At 40.6% G+C, this 14672-nt stretch overlaps 1 protein-coding gene across 7 annotated transcripts in view; it reads right to left on the bottom strand.

Annotated features, from left to right (window-relative positions):
• LEPR (leptin receptor) overlaps positions 1–5135 on the bottom strand; it is a 97231-nt gene extending 92096 nt beyond the window's left edge. The window contains exons 1-2 of one of the 7 annotated variants that reach the window (XM_053894295.1): positions 5086–5135; positions 3944–3988 (exon numbers count right to left, since the gene is read on the bottom strand). The gene's annotated coding sequence lies outside the window, so the exon portion shown is untranslated. Of the gene's footprint in view, positions 1–744; positions 887–3943; positions 4312–4338; positions 5036–5085 lie in introns of those variants that run through there. The other 6 variants (XM_019448992.2, XR_002079838.2, XM_019448997.2 and 3 more) reach the window with 6 other exon arrangements.
• Between the last annotated feature and the right edge of the window lie 9537 nt (positions 5136–14672).

The raw sequence follows: 14672 nt of genomic DNA on the forward strand, positions 1-14672 counted from the left end.
TAAAAACATATATTCACATAACAATGAGCATACATATGTTAATAGCAGCATTATTCATAATAGCCAAAAAGTGGAAACTACCCAAATGTCCACCAACTGATGAATAAACAAAAAGTAGTATACCAATATAATGGAATATTATCTGGCCATAAAAAAGGAATGAAGTACTGACCCATGCTACAGCACAGATGAACACCGGAAACATGCTCAGTGAAAGAATTTGGTCACTAAAGGCCCCATGATTTTATTTACGTGAAATATCCAGAATAGACAAATCAGTAAACACGGAAAGTAAATCAGTGATTTTGAGGGATGGGAGGAGGGGGGTTGGAGAGTGAGTGCTAATGGGTACAGAGTTTCTGCAGAGAGTGATAAAAATGTTCCGAAATTAGACAGTGGTGATGGTTGCATAAATCTGTTAATGTATTAAAAACCAGTGAATAGTATCCATAAAAAGATGAACATTATGAATGTGAATTACAGTCCAATGGAGCTATTATTTTGAAAATCTGTTTAAAGGTCAAGTTTATGTCTATATGGCATCAATAAACAATGAATTTTTTAAAGATATGGTTTAAAGTAATTTTTTAAATATGCGGTTCCTGTAATAAAGAAGATGTTCAAGAACTCCTAGGAAAACATCAGACAAAATTTACATTTCTTATATCAGAGAAGACCTATTATACTAGGAGACAGTCATGGATTCTAGGACCAAATATTTAAGAGACATCAATTTTGGAGCACCTGGGTGGCTCAGTTGGTTAAGCCATCCAACTCTTGATTTCGGCTCAGGTCATGATCTCATGGTTCTTTAGAGAAAGGCCTGGGTTGGGCTCCACACTGTCGGCAAGGAGCCTGCTGGGATTCTCTCTCTCTCTGCCCCTCCCCCCCAAAAGAAATAAACTTAAAAAAACAGTTTTTGCTTTAAAGGGGAATGAAGAAATGGCTTAATCTCACAAAGACATAATGCAAGAGAATCCATGAAAGAATGCCTCTTAAGTGAATACAACATTTTTTTTAAGGTAAAACTAAATTTGTGATCAGGAAGGAACAAGCAAGAAGTTTCTAGATGTTGGCATGTTCTCTCACTCATGATAAGGTATTTGCCTTATCATCTGTTGGAATGATGTGTTATATTATTGGTCAACCAGCACATTTTTATGTACCCCTTCTCTCTATATATGTCATATATATATATATATATATATATATATATATATATTCAAATGGTTAAAAAATTAAAGATGAATAAGATCACGTGTGTGAAAAGACAACAGATAATATCACCATTGCGTCACAAAAGGTTTAATAAAAAGTATGTGAGAGGAAATATTCCAAATTATAACCAGGCCAAATTTGAATTGAACCTCCAAAAGGTTACATGTACTAGGTCTGTCCAATAGGTAAACATTTGTGCCTTTCTGTTTTAATTAAAAGCGGAATTTGTAAATCACATAAAATCTTAAGAATTAGAGGAGACCATAAGCCCTTTTCTTCATTTTCAACTCCACAGGATATGATTTTGGTTTTTTTTTTTTCTTTTTCATATGTGTGTTTGGTTCTCAGTATGAAAAATGCAATACAGTACCTGCCAAGACAATTCTTCTTTATTTTTTTTCTGGATATTTTAGAGTTTTATTTCCAAGGCCCCCAGAGAGATTGCTTTTCACAAACAAAAACCATTTGATTATATAATAGTGATCTAAGTGTAAAGACATGACTGGTTTTTTTCTTGGTAAATTCATCACAAAAGATGAACAGTGCTTCGGCCAACCATGGGGACGCTCCCAAGCCGTGAATGAATTGGCTGTAGACCTTAAGCAGTCAGATCCATCTACTGTTTTCCAATAAGCGCCTAGAAGGCAGGGTATTTGAGTTCAACTACTCTCTATTCATTCAACAACCAATTCACGTAACTCTTTGAGCATCTCTCTTAAAGGAGATGATCATCTACTTCACCAGAGAATATGAGGGAAGACAAATGCCAGATTGACTGACGATACTTCCAGCCCACAGGGGAAAAAGCAATGAAAATAAGTGGCTGTGTTCATAGAAGAACAGTGTACTTCAAATCCATCCCACTCTCCCAAACTACATGCGCAGCACAGGCTGGGTGGGAACACATTATTTTATTTTACATCAAAGCCGCCAAAAGGAGGCTGAAACACTTTTAAATCTATTCTTCTTTTTTAATTTTTTGTTTTTACATTTATTCATTTTTGAGAGACAGGGTGAGACAGAGCACAAGGAGGGCACGGGCAGAGAGAGAAGGAGACACAGAATCTGAAGCAGGCTCCAGGCTCCCAGCTATCAGCATAGAGCCTGACGCGGGGCTCGAACTCACAAACCGTGAGATCATGACCTGAGCCCAAGTCGGATGCACAACCAACTGAGCCACCCAGGCGCCCCCACTTTTAAATCTAACTACTGATGACTGCATCTCCAATAATTTGATGTTACAAGTAACAACAAAAGCCCCTCTTTCTCACAGCCTCTGTGCGCTTAAACAGACCAACGGCTGTCTGTCGTTTTTATCAAAAGTAAATAAAAGGCTCACTGACACTGTAGCACACACTTCTCTGACAACTGTATGTGTGTGTGTGTGTGTGCGTGTGTGTGTGTGTCAATTCCTAATTTCTGGTTTATCTATTTAGTTAACCTTTGCTATTTTCTGGGCTTCATTCCAAGACAACTAAAGTGCATTACTAAAATTGGCATCTCTGCTATTGAGTTTAATTTCAGAGAGGTTCTGAAATGGTCTGAAACCATTTTTTTAATATTCTGCACACAACTTTATGCTAAAAAGTAACAAATGTTGGTCAAGACGAGTAATTGATAGGAAAGGTGCAATTTTGTTTTCCTCCAAAACAATTTTTACTTCCTCCAAATATACTGAAAAGAGAGTAAGTGCAGTGCTAAGGCCACATGTTTCGGTTGCAGTGTCATAAATATTGCCTTCAAGTTGAACATAATTCCTTAGAGTGAGAGATGATCTAAATATTTACATATAAACTATACATTTCTGAACTCTTTTATAAGCCTTTTTCTCTTTTTTTCAAGTTTATTTTGAGAGAGACAGTGAGCGCTCTCTCTCTGAGAGAGGGAGAATCCCAGGCAGGCTGGCAGGCAGATCAGTGGGCAGAGCCTGAGGTGGGGCTTGAAACTCATGAAACCGTGACCTCATGACCTGAGCTGAAATTAAGTCAGGCGCTTAACCAGTTGAGCCACCCAGGCGCCCCAAGCGTTTTTCTCTTGATTTGGGGTGGGAAAACCCTAAAAGCACAAGTCATAAATGCATATAAACAAATGCTCATGAAATTATGAATCTACTAATGTTTGTGACATGTTAAAGAGTCACAGAATTATACATTTTTAAGTTGGAAAATACCTGAAGTATTTTAAAAGGCCCCTAGAATATTAACTCGACCCTCTAATTCGACAGATGAGGAAAATGAGGCCCAGAGAGGTGAAGCTAACCACAGCTGTCACGGATAATAAATGGCAAATCTTGTCAAAATTCAGATATTCTGACTCTGAAAGAGTATTTGTTTCAAAATACCTTAATACGTACAGAAATACGTGTTAACAGAGGGCATTCCAGGCAGCCCCTCAACAGAAGGAACTCTCAGGCTTAACAGAGCCAGCCTGTTTGCAAACACAAGTTCTAGAAATAGCACCAGCAACAACCGACTTCTTAGACGGCCTCACCGTACCTGGGGTTCCCAATGATTCCTCAGTTAGGTCTATTTTTCTCACCTCTACGAATCCCTATAAATAAGTGCTTTGGTCGGGATTGGGTTTATTTTGTTTCGTTTTTTACATTTGCTTGGGGAGAGCGGGAGAGGGGGGAAAAGAGAAGCTGGCATTTAAACCACCCCTGAAGCACAAGTTTGTTCTTTGGGCAGCCAAACCAACAAACCCTTCCCCGAGCCCCAGGGCTTACTGGTTTATGTCGCAGTCCTTTCAGTTTCCAAAGTAGGAAGGAGACCTGGAAAAGAAGTTGGCTGGGTGGCGCAGCCTTTCGGTGGCGCCTGGCAGGTGCGCGCCCACGTGCGGCCGGCGGCCGACAGCCGCGCGTCCCTGTCTTCCGCCCGCCCCGGGAGCCTCCCGCTCCCCGGCCGGGGGGGGGGAGGGGGGGGACCCAGAGCCCCTGCCGCCCCTCCCACCGCCCCCGGGCGCAGGCCCCTCCTGGCGCCACCGGGCTGTCCCCTGACTCCCGGCCCCCAAGTGGCCCGCGGGCTCCCCGCCGGCCACGCGGGCCCCAGCGTCCCGCTCCTCCAGTGTCCGAGAGCGGGAAAGGTGGCAGTAAGGGGTGGAGGAGAGAGAAGCGGGTCCCACCTCGTTCCCGGGGTCCAACTCACACAGAAGGCAGAGATGGCGGCGGCGGCGGGGCTCCAGCCCCTGCGTCGCTCGCGCTCTGCGGGCCGCGCGGGCTCTGCGGCGGGGCAGCTCCGAACTCCTCGCCCAAGGTGCAGGACAACTCTCCGGAGGGCGCAGGGCAGCGGAGTGTGGGGAGGAGGGGCCGAGGGGGAGCGCGTGGGGTGGGGAGAAGGGAGGAAAGAGCCCGCGGCCGCCCGCGCGCGCCCCGCGCCCTGGTCCCCAGCTCCGGGTCGGGGGCAGCGGACCCCAGCGCCGAGGGCGGCCGTGCAGGTGACCGGAGCTGCGAAGAGGAACGTTGCTGAGCGTGGCCGTGGCCCTGGGGCTGGAGCAGCGACGAGCTTGAGAAGGAGGACCCCCTGCCTGAGGGAGGCGGAGAGGCGAGGCGATCCCAGCAGGAAGGCGGCGCCGCTGCTACATTCAGCAGTTAGCTGCAGCGCGCCCACCCCAGCCCCAGCTGGGGCTTCTCAGACTCCCGGCTGGGCGTAGGGGTTCCAGCGGGGTTCCTCCCACTCCCAGACTTGCGGGCCTCTGCTGCATCAGGGGCGCAAAATGCTACAGCAAAGATTGCGATAACTGAGAGGGGTGGGAGAGGAAAGCAAATTGGCAAAGGGCGGAGGTAGTGAGTTTCCTGTCACCAAGTCACCAAGGATGTTCCCGCCAAGCATGTTGGTCATGCTTGTCAGGAAGGCTGAAGAGGGCACTTACGCGTCTGTGCGAGGCTGGACTAAATGACCACTTTACTTCTCTTGCAGTCCTGAAATTTAATGGCGTTCGATGTAGCAAGCAAAAAAAACCAAGCAAACAAAATTCGTCCTTGAACAGAATACAGCCCCTATGTAATAGACATTTCATAAGTCTCCACTCAAAACGTTCACTCCCTAATCTGTCTATTTATTAATACACTTTTACTGAAGGCCTACTATGGGTCAGACAACATGGTACGTACAATTGTGATGTTCATTCAACTTGGACTAATGACAGACTAGCAAGTGTTCATAACATTACCAGTTATGAGGGGTGATATGAAGGAACCCAACGGGGAGAGAAAGAAAGAATAAAGGGAAGGGACATACTCTGGATTGGGTGGATGGTTAATTTTCAAAGGTCTCTAGAAATGGACTTGCCTAATACCCTCATAGGAAGATGCATCAGAGACACATCAAGAAAGTAGCCCAGAGATGGGTAGGGCCAGAAGCAACGTGTCTTGGCTCCTGGCCCAGCCACTTTATCAACTTGTGAGCTTTGTTAAATGAAACTTGACCCATAGGAATATCCTCTCAGAATCAGTGACACTTTTATGAAGAGCATTTAGATCTCTAGACCACTTGTTGAAGCCACTTCATTCTGAAATTTCCTATTTGTGGGGTGCATGGGTGGCTCAGTCGGTTGGCTCAGGTCATGATCTCACTGTTGAGATCCTGCTGTGGTATCAGGGTGTCATTTCAACACATTATACAAAATCATATTGATACTAAGTATAATCTATCCCTTCATTGCAAGCTACTGAAAATAAGTATCATCAAACCTGAGCATGGAATAACTACCATCAGGAAAAGAAGTACAGAGGCCCAAGCCCGAAATTCATGTTTGAGTCACAGGTGATACTTAAAGGCCAACCGTGGCTCTCAGCAGCTACCATTGTTAAATTACTACAGAAATACACCCCACATCTGTAGGTATGGATTTATGATAATGTGATCCAATACTGAATGTCTGCTAGGCCGCAGGCTCTCCATCAGGGGCTCCTATGGAGCTTATATTCTAGGTTAGGGGGCAACTTTGAGTCTCATTGCCTCTGGCACAAAGCCTGCTGCATATCTGAAGCCTGATAAAGAGCTGTTGAATGAGTAGATGGGTATAAATAAATCACTACCAATCTTTTAGGCAATTATTACCACACTGAAAAACATGTCTATAATAAGATAGGATTTACTAGAGAAAACATATTAACACTCTGACTCATTCAGCATTTTCTTGAGTGAAGGAAAAGTCCTTAAAGGAAAAATTTTGATTTGAAAAAGAAAATAATGAGATATCTATTTTCTATTTTTTAATCAATAATACGCCTATTTACACAGAAACAGATCCTGCTGGGAACAGTCAATCATGACTGAAGTAATAGTTACTTAAAATGAATAAAAATATTTTGTCTAAGTATTTGGTTGATAGTTTCAAAAACAAACACTATTCAACTAGTAATTTCATAATATTAATGCATCACTTCTTAAAACTCTTGCAATGATTTCAGTGACTCCACTCTCTCCTGGTTCACCTCTTCCCTTTTTGACTTCCCTTCTCACTTTTCCCCTCTTATAATTTTAGACAATCAACCAGCATATTAATAGGTACCAAATTGAGTCTTATTCTTGGGCTTCCTTGGGTCATAGGCCCATCCCTGCACCAGTCACAGTGGCTAATGAGTTGGAATATGATGGCCATCCAAGTATGAGCCACCTGTGCACTCCTGGAAAACAGGGATTGGGAGGAGAGTTGATCTCACTCACCCTAACCAAATAACTTAGAATGGGGAAAAGTGGTATCCCAAAATAAAACTAGGGTGCCCTTACTGAAGAGGAAGCAGGCAAAAAAGCACAGATACTCAATACAATAGACATTCAAAAAGGTTTGCTGTTAACTGAATGTAGTTTTAATTAAAACAGTACTTCACCCTTTCTACGGTGTGCTAAATGTTTCTATAAAGTTTTTAAAACTGAAGCGACAATCATAACTATTGATTATATGTGTAATTACCACAAAAATATTTAACACTTACATTTATAAAAGACTGTGAAAAATATTTTTGTATGCATCCAGGGCCATATAGCAAGCACATAGACTCTGGAATCTAATTGCCTGAGTTGGTTTTATTTTTTACGCACATTAATTATGAGAATTTGAATAAGTTCTCTACCCTCTTTCTGTCTCAGTTTCCTTTTTTGTAAAATAGAGTTGATCATAATTACCCCCTCTGAAATCTCATGAGATGCAATGAGACAATAACTATGCCTTTATAACGGGACTTGTTACCTAGTACTCTATTATGTTTATTTATTGTTAACCACATTTATCTTTCACAGCATCGCTGGAAACTATTTTGGGTAGTCATACTCTGAGCATTTAGTTTTCTCTTAACAAATAATCAGTATCTATTATGTTATCAGGTACAATTACCAAGATAAACAGCATGGGTCCTTTATACCCTCAAGGAGTCAAGGGAGGATTCCCATAGTTCAGCCAGGTTGGTGTAGGGCACTCCATTCAGTGGAACATAGAATGGAAAGAAAGGCACAGAGAAGAAAAGGCATAGCACCTTACACATCACAAGGTACTACAACCACACCCAGTAGTGTAGCCCTGGGTGTGTTCAGAAAAGTGTACCTGGAAAAGTACACAGAAGTCTAATAGGAAGAACTTTGAAGGCCATGTGGATTTTGAAGGTCATTTGGAATTTAACCTCTATGTATGATGAAATATTGAAAACTTTTAGACTCCAAAATTATTTTCAAATTTGTAGAAGGAAAGCACATCCTGGGTATGTGAAGTGTGACAGAAAAAGGCAAATGTCAGGGGTAACAGTTAAGAAACTAGGCAATTGCAGCAGACCAGTGTTTCTCAAATTTTAACGTGCACCTGAATCAGATGAGGGCTATTTAAAACATATATTCCGATTCAGTAGTGCTGGGGTGGGGCCCTAGAGTCTGCATGTTTAATAAGCTCCCAGGTGATGTCAGTGCTGCTGGTCTCCAGCAAGGCGAGAGACTATTACAACACTGCCAATGCTGTTTCCAACAAAAGGAAATTTATATCTAATGTACATTGAACTTTTAAGTCCTCATGGAGAAATAATTTGCAGCTCATAAAGCTGTCACCACTAATTGAAGAACTATTGTGTGCCACAAGCCAATAAAATAGAAATATTTTATCTTGATTCTTAAGATATCTCTGAGAAGAAATCCCTTTAAAGCCTGAACGTCCAAGTGAAAATTACTTTGTTGTGTGTATGAGGAGGCAGTTGTGGTGAGTGAAAGAAGTATAATGTAGGATACTGTGATGGTATTTTTTTTTAATTTTTTAAAAATGTTTATTTATTTTTAAGAGAGAGAGAAAGAGAGCACAGGCAGGGAGGGAGAGACAGACAGACAGAGAGACAGACAGACAGACATGGAGACCCAGAATCCGAAGCAGGCTCCAGGTTCTGAGCTGTCAGCACAGAGCCAGATGTGGGGCTCAAACTCACAAACAAGGAGATCATGACCTGAGCCGAAGTCAGATGCTTAACCGACTGAGCCACCCAGGTGCCCGTGTGATAGTCTTTTTGATGTTGTTAACTTGACTCAGCTACAGTGTCCAGTTATACAATCAAACACTAAGTGTTGCTATGAAGATATTTTGTAGATGTGATTAAAGTCCATAATCAACTGACTTTAAGCAAGAGAGATTATCCTAAATAATCATGGAGGGCCTGATTTAGTCCATTGGAAGGCTGAAAAAGCAGAGCTGAGGATTCCCTGAAGAAGATATTCCACCTGTGGACAGAAGCCTCAGACCATGACTAGTCCAGCTTGCCTTTCCTGACAGTCTGCTTTCTGGATTTTGGACCTGCCTAGCTAGTCCCTACAACCACATATGCCCTGCAATAAATATCTTACTATGTATCTCCTACTGGTTCTGCTTCTCTAGTTGAACTCCAAAAGATTTTAGTGACTAAAAACAGAGTGCTGCTATAACAAAAACTCAAAAAATGTGGTAATGGTGTTAGAATTGGTCAGTGGGCAGAAACTGGAAGAATTTTGAGAAACATGATGGAAAAAGCCTATCCTGTCTTAGACTATTAGCAGAAAGACAGTTGTTAACAACTCTGATAGTGAGGACTTAAAGGAAGCAGGGAGCGTGTTATTGGAAATTTGAGGAAAGGAGATCCTTGTTATGTAGTGGCAGAAAGCTTAGCAGGATTGTGTCCTGCAGTTTTGTAGAAAGCATAACTTGGATACAATTTAATTGGACATATAGCAGAGGGGATATCCAAGTAAAATGTTGAAGATGTGTCCCGGCTTCTTCCTGCTACCTACAGTAAAATTTAAGAAGAAAAAATAAATTGAAAAAAGAATTCTTAAACAAAAAGGAACCAGGATTTGATGATTGAGAAATTCTTGGCTCATCCAGTCTCTGAAAGGTACAAACATTGAGAGATTTGTGGCCAGGAAGGCCAAAAATATGGCTGGTCAACCTTTTGCTAATACTTCAGAAAGACTAAAAAAATCAGAGTATTCAGTCACACAATGGCTCTTTGAAGAGACTAAGTATGTGACTCATAAATTCCCTCATATCCCCCAAATAGAAATGGTATTATCTAGGGAAGATCTATGGATAAGCCTCTTCTTTTCTGGAGTGAATTCCTTGTAACATACATAGGACACCTATAAGGTTCTTGAGAATTTTATACAGTGGAAATTCTGCCAGCTTGCATGTAAAGAGATAGAAAAAGCTGCTGGACCCCCAAATTCTAGGTACAGAAAACAGGCTGATAAAACTACACAGCTTGTACTACAAAACAGACAAAAATCCTGGGGCCCATCATAGACCTAATGAACACAAGTCTCTGGGGTAGGGAAAGAGAGCTCTGTGCTTTAACGGGCATGCCAAACGAAATCAGAGATAATTAACTTTTGGAGAAAGGCAAGAATGATAGTTTACTTCCAACAGTGAACAGACAACGATGAAGACGTGATAGATTTTTCTATATAGACCCTGTAAGCCAACTAAAATCAGCAAGTGGAAAGCACAGGTAGCCAGATTTAAACCAAATCAAAGGAATCACTTTCAGCTATCATAGCCATTAGAAGCAGAATGGGCTACCAGTGAGACAATGAGCTCTTCGTCAGTAGGTATTTTTAAATAGAGACTAAAGGATTGTCCATCAGAAATACTGCAGGACGACACTGGGTAGGAAAGACCTTAGATCAGAATGACGGTAATTAGGGCTGCACATATCAAAGAATCTGAGGCTTGGAGCTGCAACTTCAGAGTATTTACATGAAGAGGTTTTGGGCTGTAAAAAACAAGTTATGTAGTAAAAATGTTACCTACTATCCAGGGAGTTGATTCACCATTCACAGAGCATGAACAATCCCTCCAAAAATGAGGATTGCTTTACCTATTGCATCTGCTATTTTTTAAAAATTTTAAAGTTTATTTCTTTATTTTGAGAGAGAGAGAGAGAGGAATTACATGGAGGGGAGGGGCAGAAAGAGAGAGAGAGAGAGAGAGAGAGAAGAGAGAGAATCCCAAGCAGGCTCCATGCTGTCAGCACAGAGCCTGACATGGGGCTTGATCCCGCAAACCATGAGATAATGACCTGAGCCTAAATCAAGAGTCAGACACTTAATTGACTGAGCCAACCAGGCACCCATGCCTGCATCTGTTTTGTATTGCAATAAACAAGTAAATAGAAAATGTGTGTGTGTGTGTGTGTGTGTGTGTGTGTGTGTGTGTGTATCTTATTTTCAAGATAATTGGGGTGAATCAGTAAATCTGAAACAGAAAAATTAATTGATGTGGAGTGTTATTTAAACATACATATGCATGTTTGACTTTAATGAGTTCAGTTAAGCAGCCAAAGAACTACTAAGTAATTTGACAGCTTATAATGTATATGCTCTGCTGTAACTTTCACATTAATTGTACATAAATCCTTTAAGTTTGGGGCACCAGTACTCTACAGGAACCATTAGTATCTATGGGTATAGGGGTATTTAGCAAATTTACCTTGATATTGATCAGTTATATATTCCATATCCCATTAGCAATGTCAAAGAGATATGGAATACTCTAGTAGTAAAAAGCAAAAAAGAAAAACACTTTAAACATTTAGAAAGGAGACTGAAGAACAAATAAAGAAAATCTGAGTTTCCAAATATTAATAAACAGGACAATGAATATCAACTAGTGAAGTTTAGCTATTAGAAATGCTAGTAATTTTATCTTGAAAGGAATGATATTCAAAACTCCTCCTACTAAAGTGCTATCTCCGGGACCAGAATTTAGTCCAAATTATCCAGAAGACAGTTTCTATAATCCTCATTATATAATACAATATTCTACTCATAAAGTTGCTCCATAAATGTTTTTTGAGTGAATAAATGATTTTATGAAAGACAAAGGGAACAAATATATACAAAACAAATGAACATTATGTTGTCAAGTTATAAATGATAACAAAACAAATACTCCTAATAAGGAAGTTTAGACATTAAAATACTTCAGTAAATTCTTATGCTCTTCTTTTTTTTTTTTTTTTTACTTCTTTAACAAACTTTTTATTTTAGAATGACTTTAATTTTATAAAAAAAGTTAGAGACAGCACAGAGAGTTCCCATATACACCATAACCAGTCTCCCCTATTGTTGACATCTTGTGTTAGTATGGTACATTTGTCACAACTAAGAAACCCAATATGATGGATTACTGATTCACTGGTCATTACATTATTTAGATTTTTAACATTTTTTACTTAATGTCCCTTTTCTATTCAGGATTCTATCCAGGATACCATGTTAATATAGTCATCTTGTCTCCTTAGCTTTCTTTTAGCTGTGAAAGTTTCTTAAGCTTTTCTTGCTTTTAATGACCTTGACAGTTTTGAAGAGCACTTTTTTAGTCATATATTTTTTTGTCACGTACTTTGTGGAATGTGTCTCACTTTGGATTGGCTGATATTTTTCTCATGATTAAACTGGAGTTGTGGGCTTGAGGTTTAGGAAAAACCACAGAGTTAAAGTGTCATTTTCATCACTTCATATGAAAGGTATATGCTATGAACATGATTTTCCACTGTTGGTTTTAAACTTGATCATCTGGCTGTTAGGTGTTTTTCAGCTTTCTCCACTGCTAAGTTACTCTTTTCCCCATTTCCATACTGTACTCTTTTTAAGGAAGTCAGTATATTTAGTCCACAGTTACAAACTGAAGAGTTACTCTCCACCTTCCTGAGAGGGGTGTGTCTATGTAAATTATTTGGAATTCCACACAAGAGATTTTTCTATTCTCTCCCATTTTAAAATTTATTCAGTCAGTTATTTATATCAGTATCAGTTCATGGTATATATTTTATACTTTCAGTTATAATACAATATACTACATTATTTAATATTTTATTCAAATTGTTCTAGTTTGGGCCATTGGGGGCTCTTTCACTTGGCTCCTGTGCCTTTTCCAGGTACACTTATCATTGCGCTTTTGTTACTTTTTTCTTGTTTTTCTCTTTTTTTAAATATAATTTGGGGAGCCTGGGTGGCTCAGTCGGTTGAGCGTCCGACTTCAGCCCAGGTCATGATCTCGCAGTCCGTGAGTTCGAGCCCCGCGTCGGGCTCTGTGCTGACAGCTCGGAGCCCGGAGCCTGTTTCAGATTCTGTGTCTCCCTGTCTCTCTGACCCTCCCCTGTTCATGATCTGTCTCTCTCTGTCTCAAAAATAAATATACGTTAAAAAATAATAATAATAAATAAATATATTTATTTATATAGAAATATTATATTAAATATATAAATATATTTATTGACAAATTGGTTTCTTTTTTTTTTTCTTTAATTTTTTTTTAATTTTTTTTTTCTTTTTTTTTTTTTTTTTTTAATATATGAAATTTACTGTCAAATTGGTTTCCATACAACACCCAGTGCTCATCCCAAAAGGTGCCCTCCTCAATACCCATCACCCACCCTGCCCTCCCTCCCATCCTGCCCTCCCTCCCACCCCCCATCAACCCTCAGTTTGTTCTCAGTTTTTAACAGTCTCTAATGCTTTGGCTCTCTCCCACTCTAACCTCTTTTTTTTTTTTTTCTCCTTCCCCTCCCCCATGGGTTTCTGTTACGTTTCTCAGGATCCACATAAGAGTGAAACCATATGGTATCTGTCTTTCTCTGTATGGCTTATTTCACTTAGCATCACACTCTCCAGTTCCATCCACGTTGCTACAAAAGGCCATATTTCATTTTTTCTCATTGCCACGTAGTATTCCATTGTGTATATAAACCACAATTTCTTTATCCATTCATCAGTTGATGGACATTTAGGCTCTTTCCATAATTTGGCTATTGTTGAGAGTGCTGCTATAAACATTGGGGTACAAGTGCCCCTATACATCAGTACTCCTGTATCCCTTGGATAAATTCCTAGCAGTGCTATTGCTGGGTCATAGGGTAGGTCTATTTTTAATTTTCTGAGGAACCTCCACACTGCTTTCCAGAGAGGCTGCACCAATTTGCATTCCCACCAACAGTGCAAGAGGGTTCCCGTTTCTCCACATCCTCTCCAGCATCTATAGTCTCCTGATTTGTTCATTTTGGCCACTCTGACTGGCGTGAGGTGATATCTGAGTGTGGTTTTGATTTGTATTTCCCTGATAAGGAGCGACGTTGAACATCTTTTCATGTGCCTGTTGGCCATCCGGATGTCTTCTTTAGACAAGTGTCTATTCACGTTTTCTGCCCGTTTCTTCACTGGGTTATTTGTTTTTCGGGTGTGGAGTTTGGTGAGCTCTTTATAGATTTTGGATACTAGCCCTTTGTCCGATGTGTCATTTGCAAATATCTTTTCCCATTCCGTTGGTTGCCTTTTAGTTTTGTTGGTTGTTTCCTTTGCTGTGCAGAAGCTTTTTATCTTCATAAGGTCCCAGTAATTCACTTTTGCTTTTAATTCCCTTGCCTTTGGGGATGTGCCGAGTAAGAGGTTGCTACGGCTGAGGTCAGAGAGGTCTTTTCCTGCTTTCTCCTCTAAGGTTTTGATGGTTTCCTGTCTCACATTCAGGTCCTTTATCCATTTTGAGTTTATTTTTGTGAATGGTGTGAGAAAGTGGTCTAGTTTCAACCTTCTGCATGTTGCTGTCCAGTTCTCCCAGCACCATTTGTTAAAGAGACTGTCTTTTTTCCATTGGATGTTCTTTCCTGCTTTGTCAAAGATGAGTTGGCCATACGTTTGTGGGTCTAGTTCTGGGGTTTCTATTCTATTCCATTGGTCTATGTGTCTGTTTTTATGCCAATACCATGCTGACTTGATGATGACAGCTTTGTAGTAGAGGCTAAAGTCTGGGATTGTGATGCCTCCTGCTTTGGTCTTCTTCTTCAAAATTACTTTGGCTATTCGGGGCCTTTTGTGGTTCCATATGAATTTTAGGATTGCTTGTTCTAGTTTCGAGAAGAATGCTGGTGCAATTTTGATTGGGATTGCATTGAATGTGTAGATAGCTTTGGGTAGTATTGACATTTTGACAATATTTATTCTTCCAATCCATGAGCAGGG

This window comes from Panthera pardus, unplaced genomic scaffold (assembly GCF_024362965.1).
Source record: "Panthera pardus isolate Hobbes unplaced genomic scaffold, ASM2436296v1 HiC_scaffold_11, whole genome shotgun sequence".
Taxonomy (NCBI): Eukaryota; Metazoa; Chordata; class Mammalia; order Carnivora; family Felidae; genus Panthera; species Panthera pardus.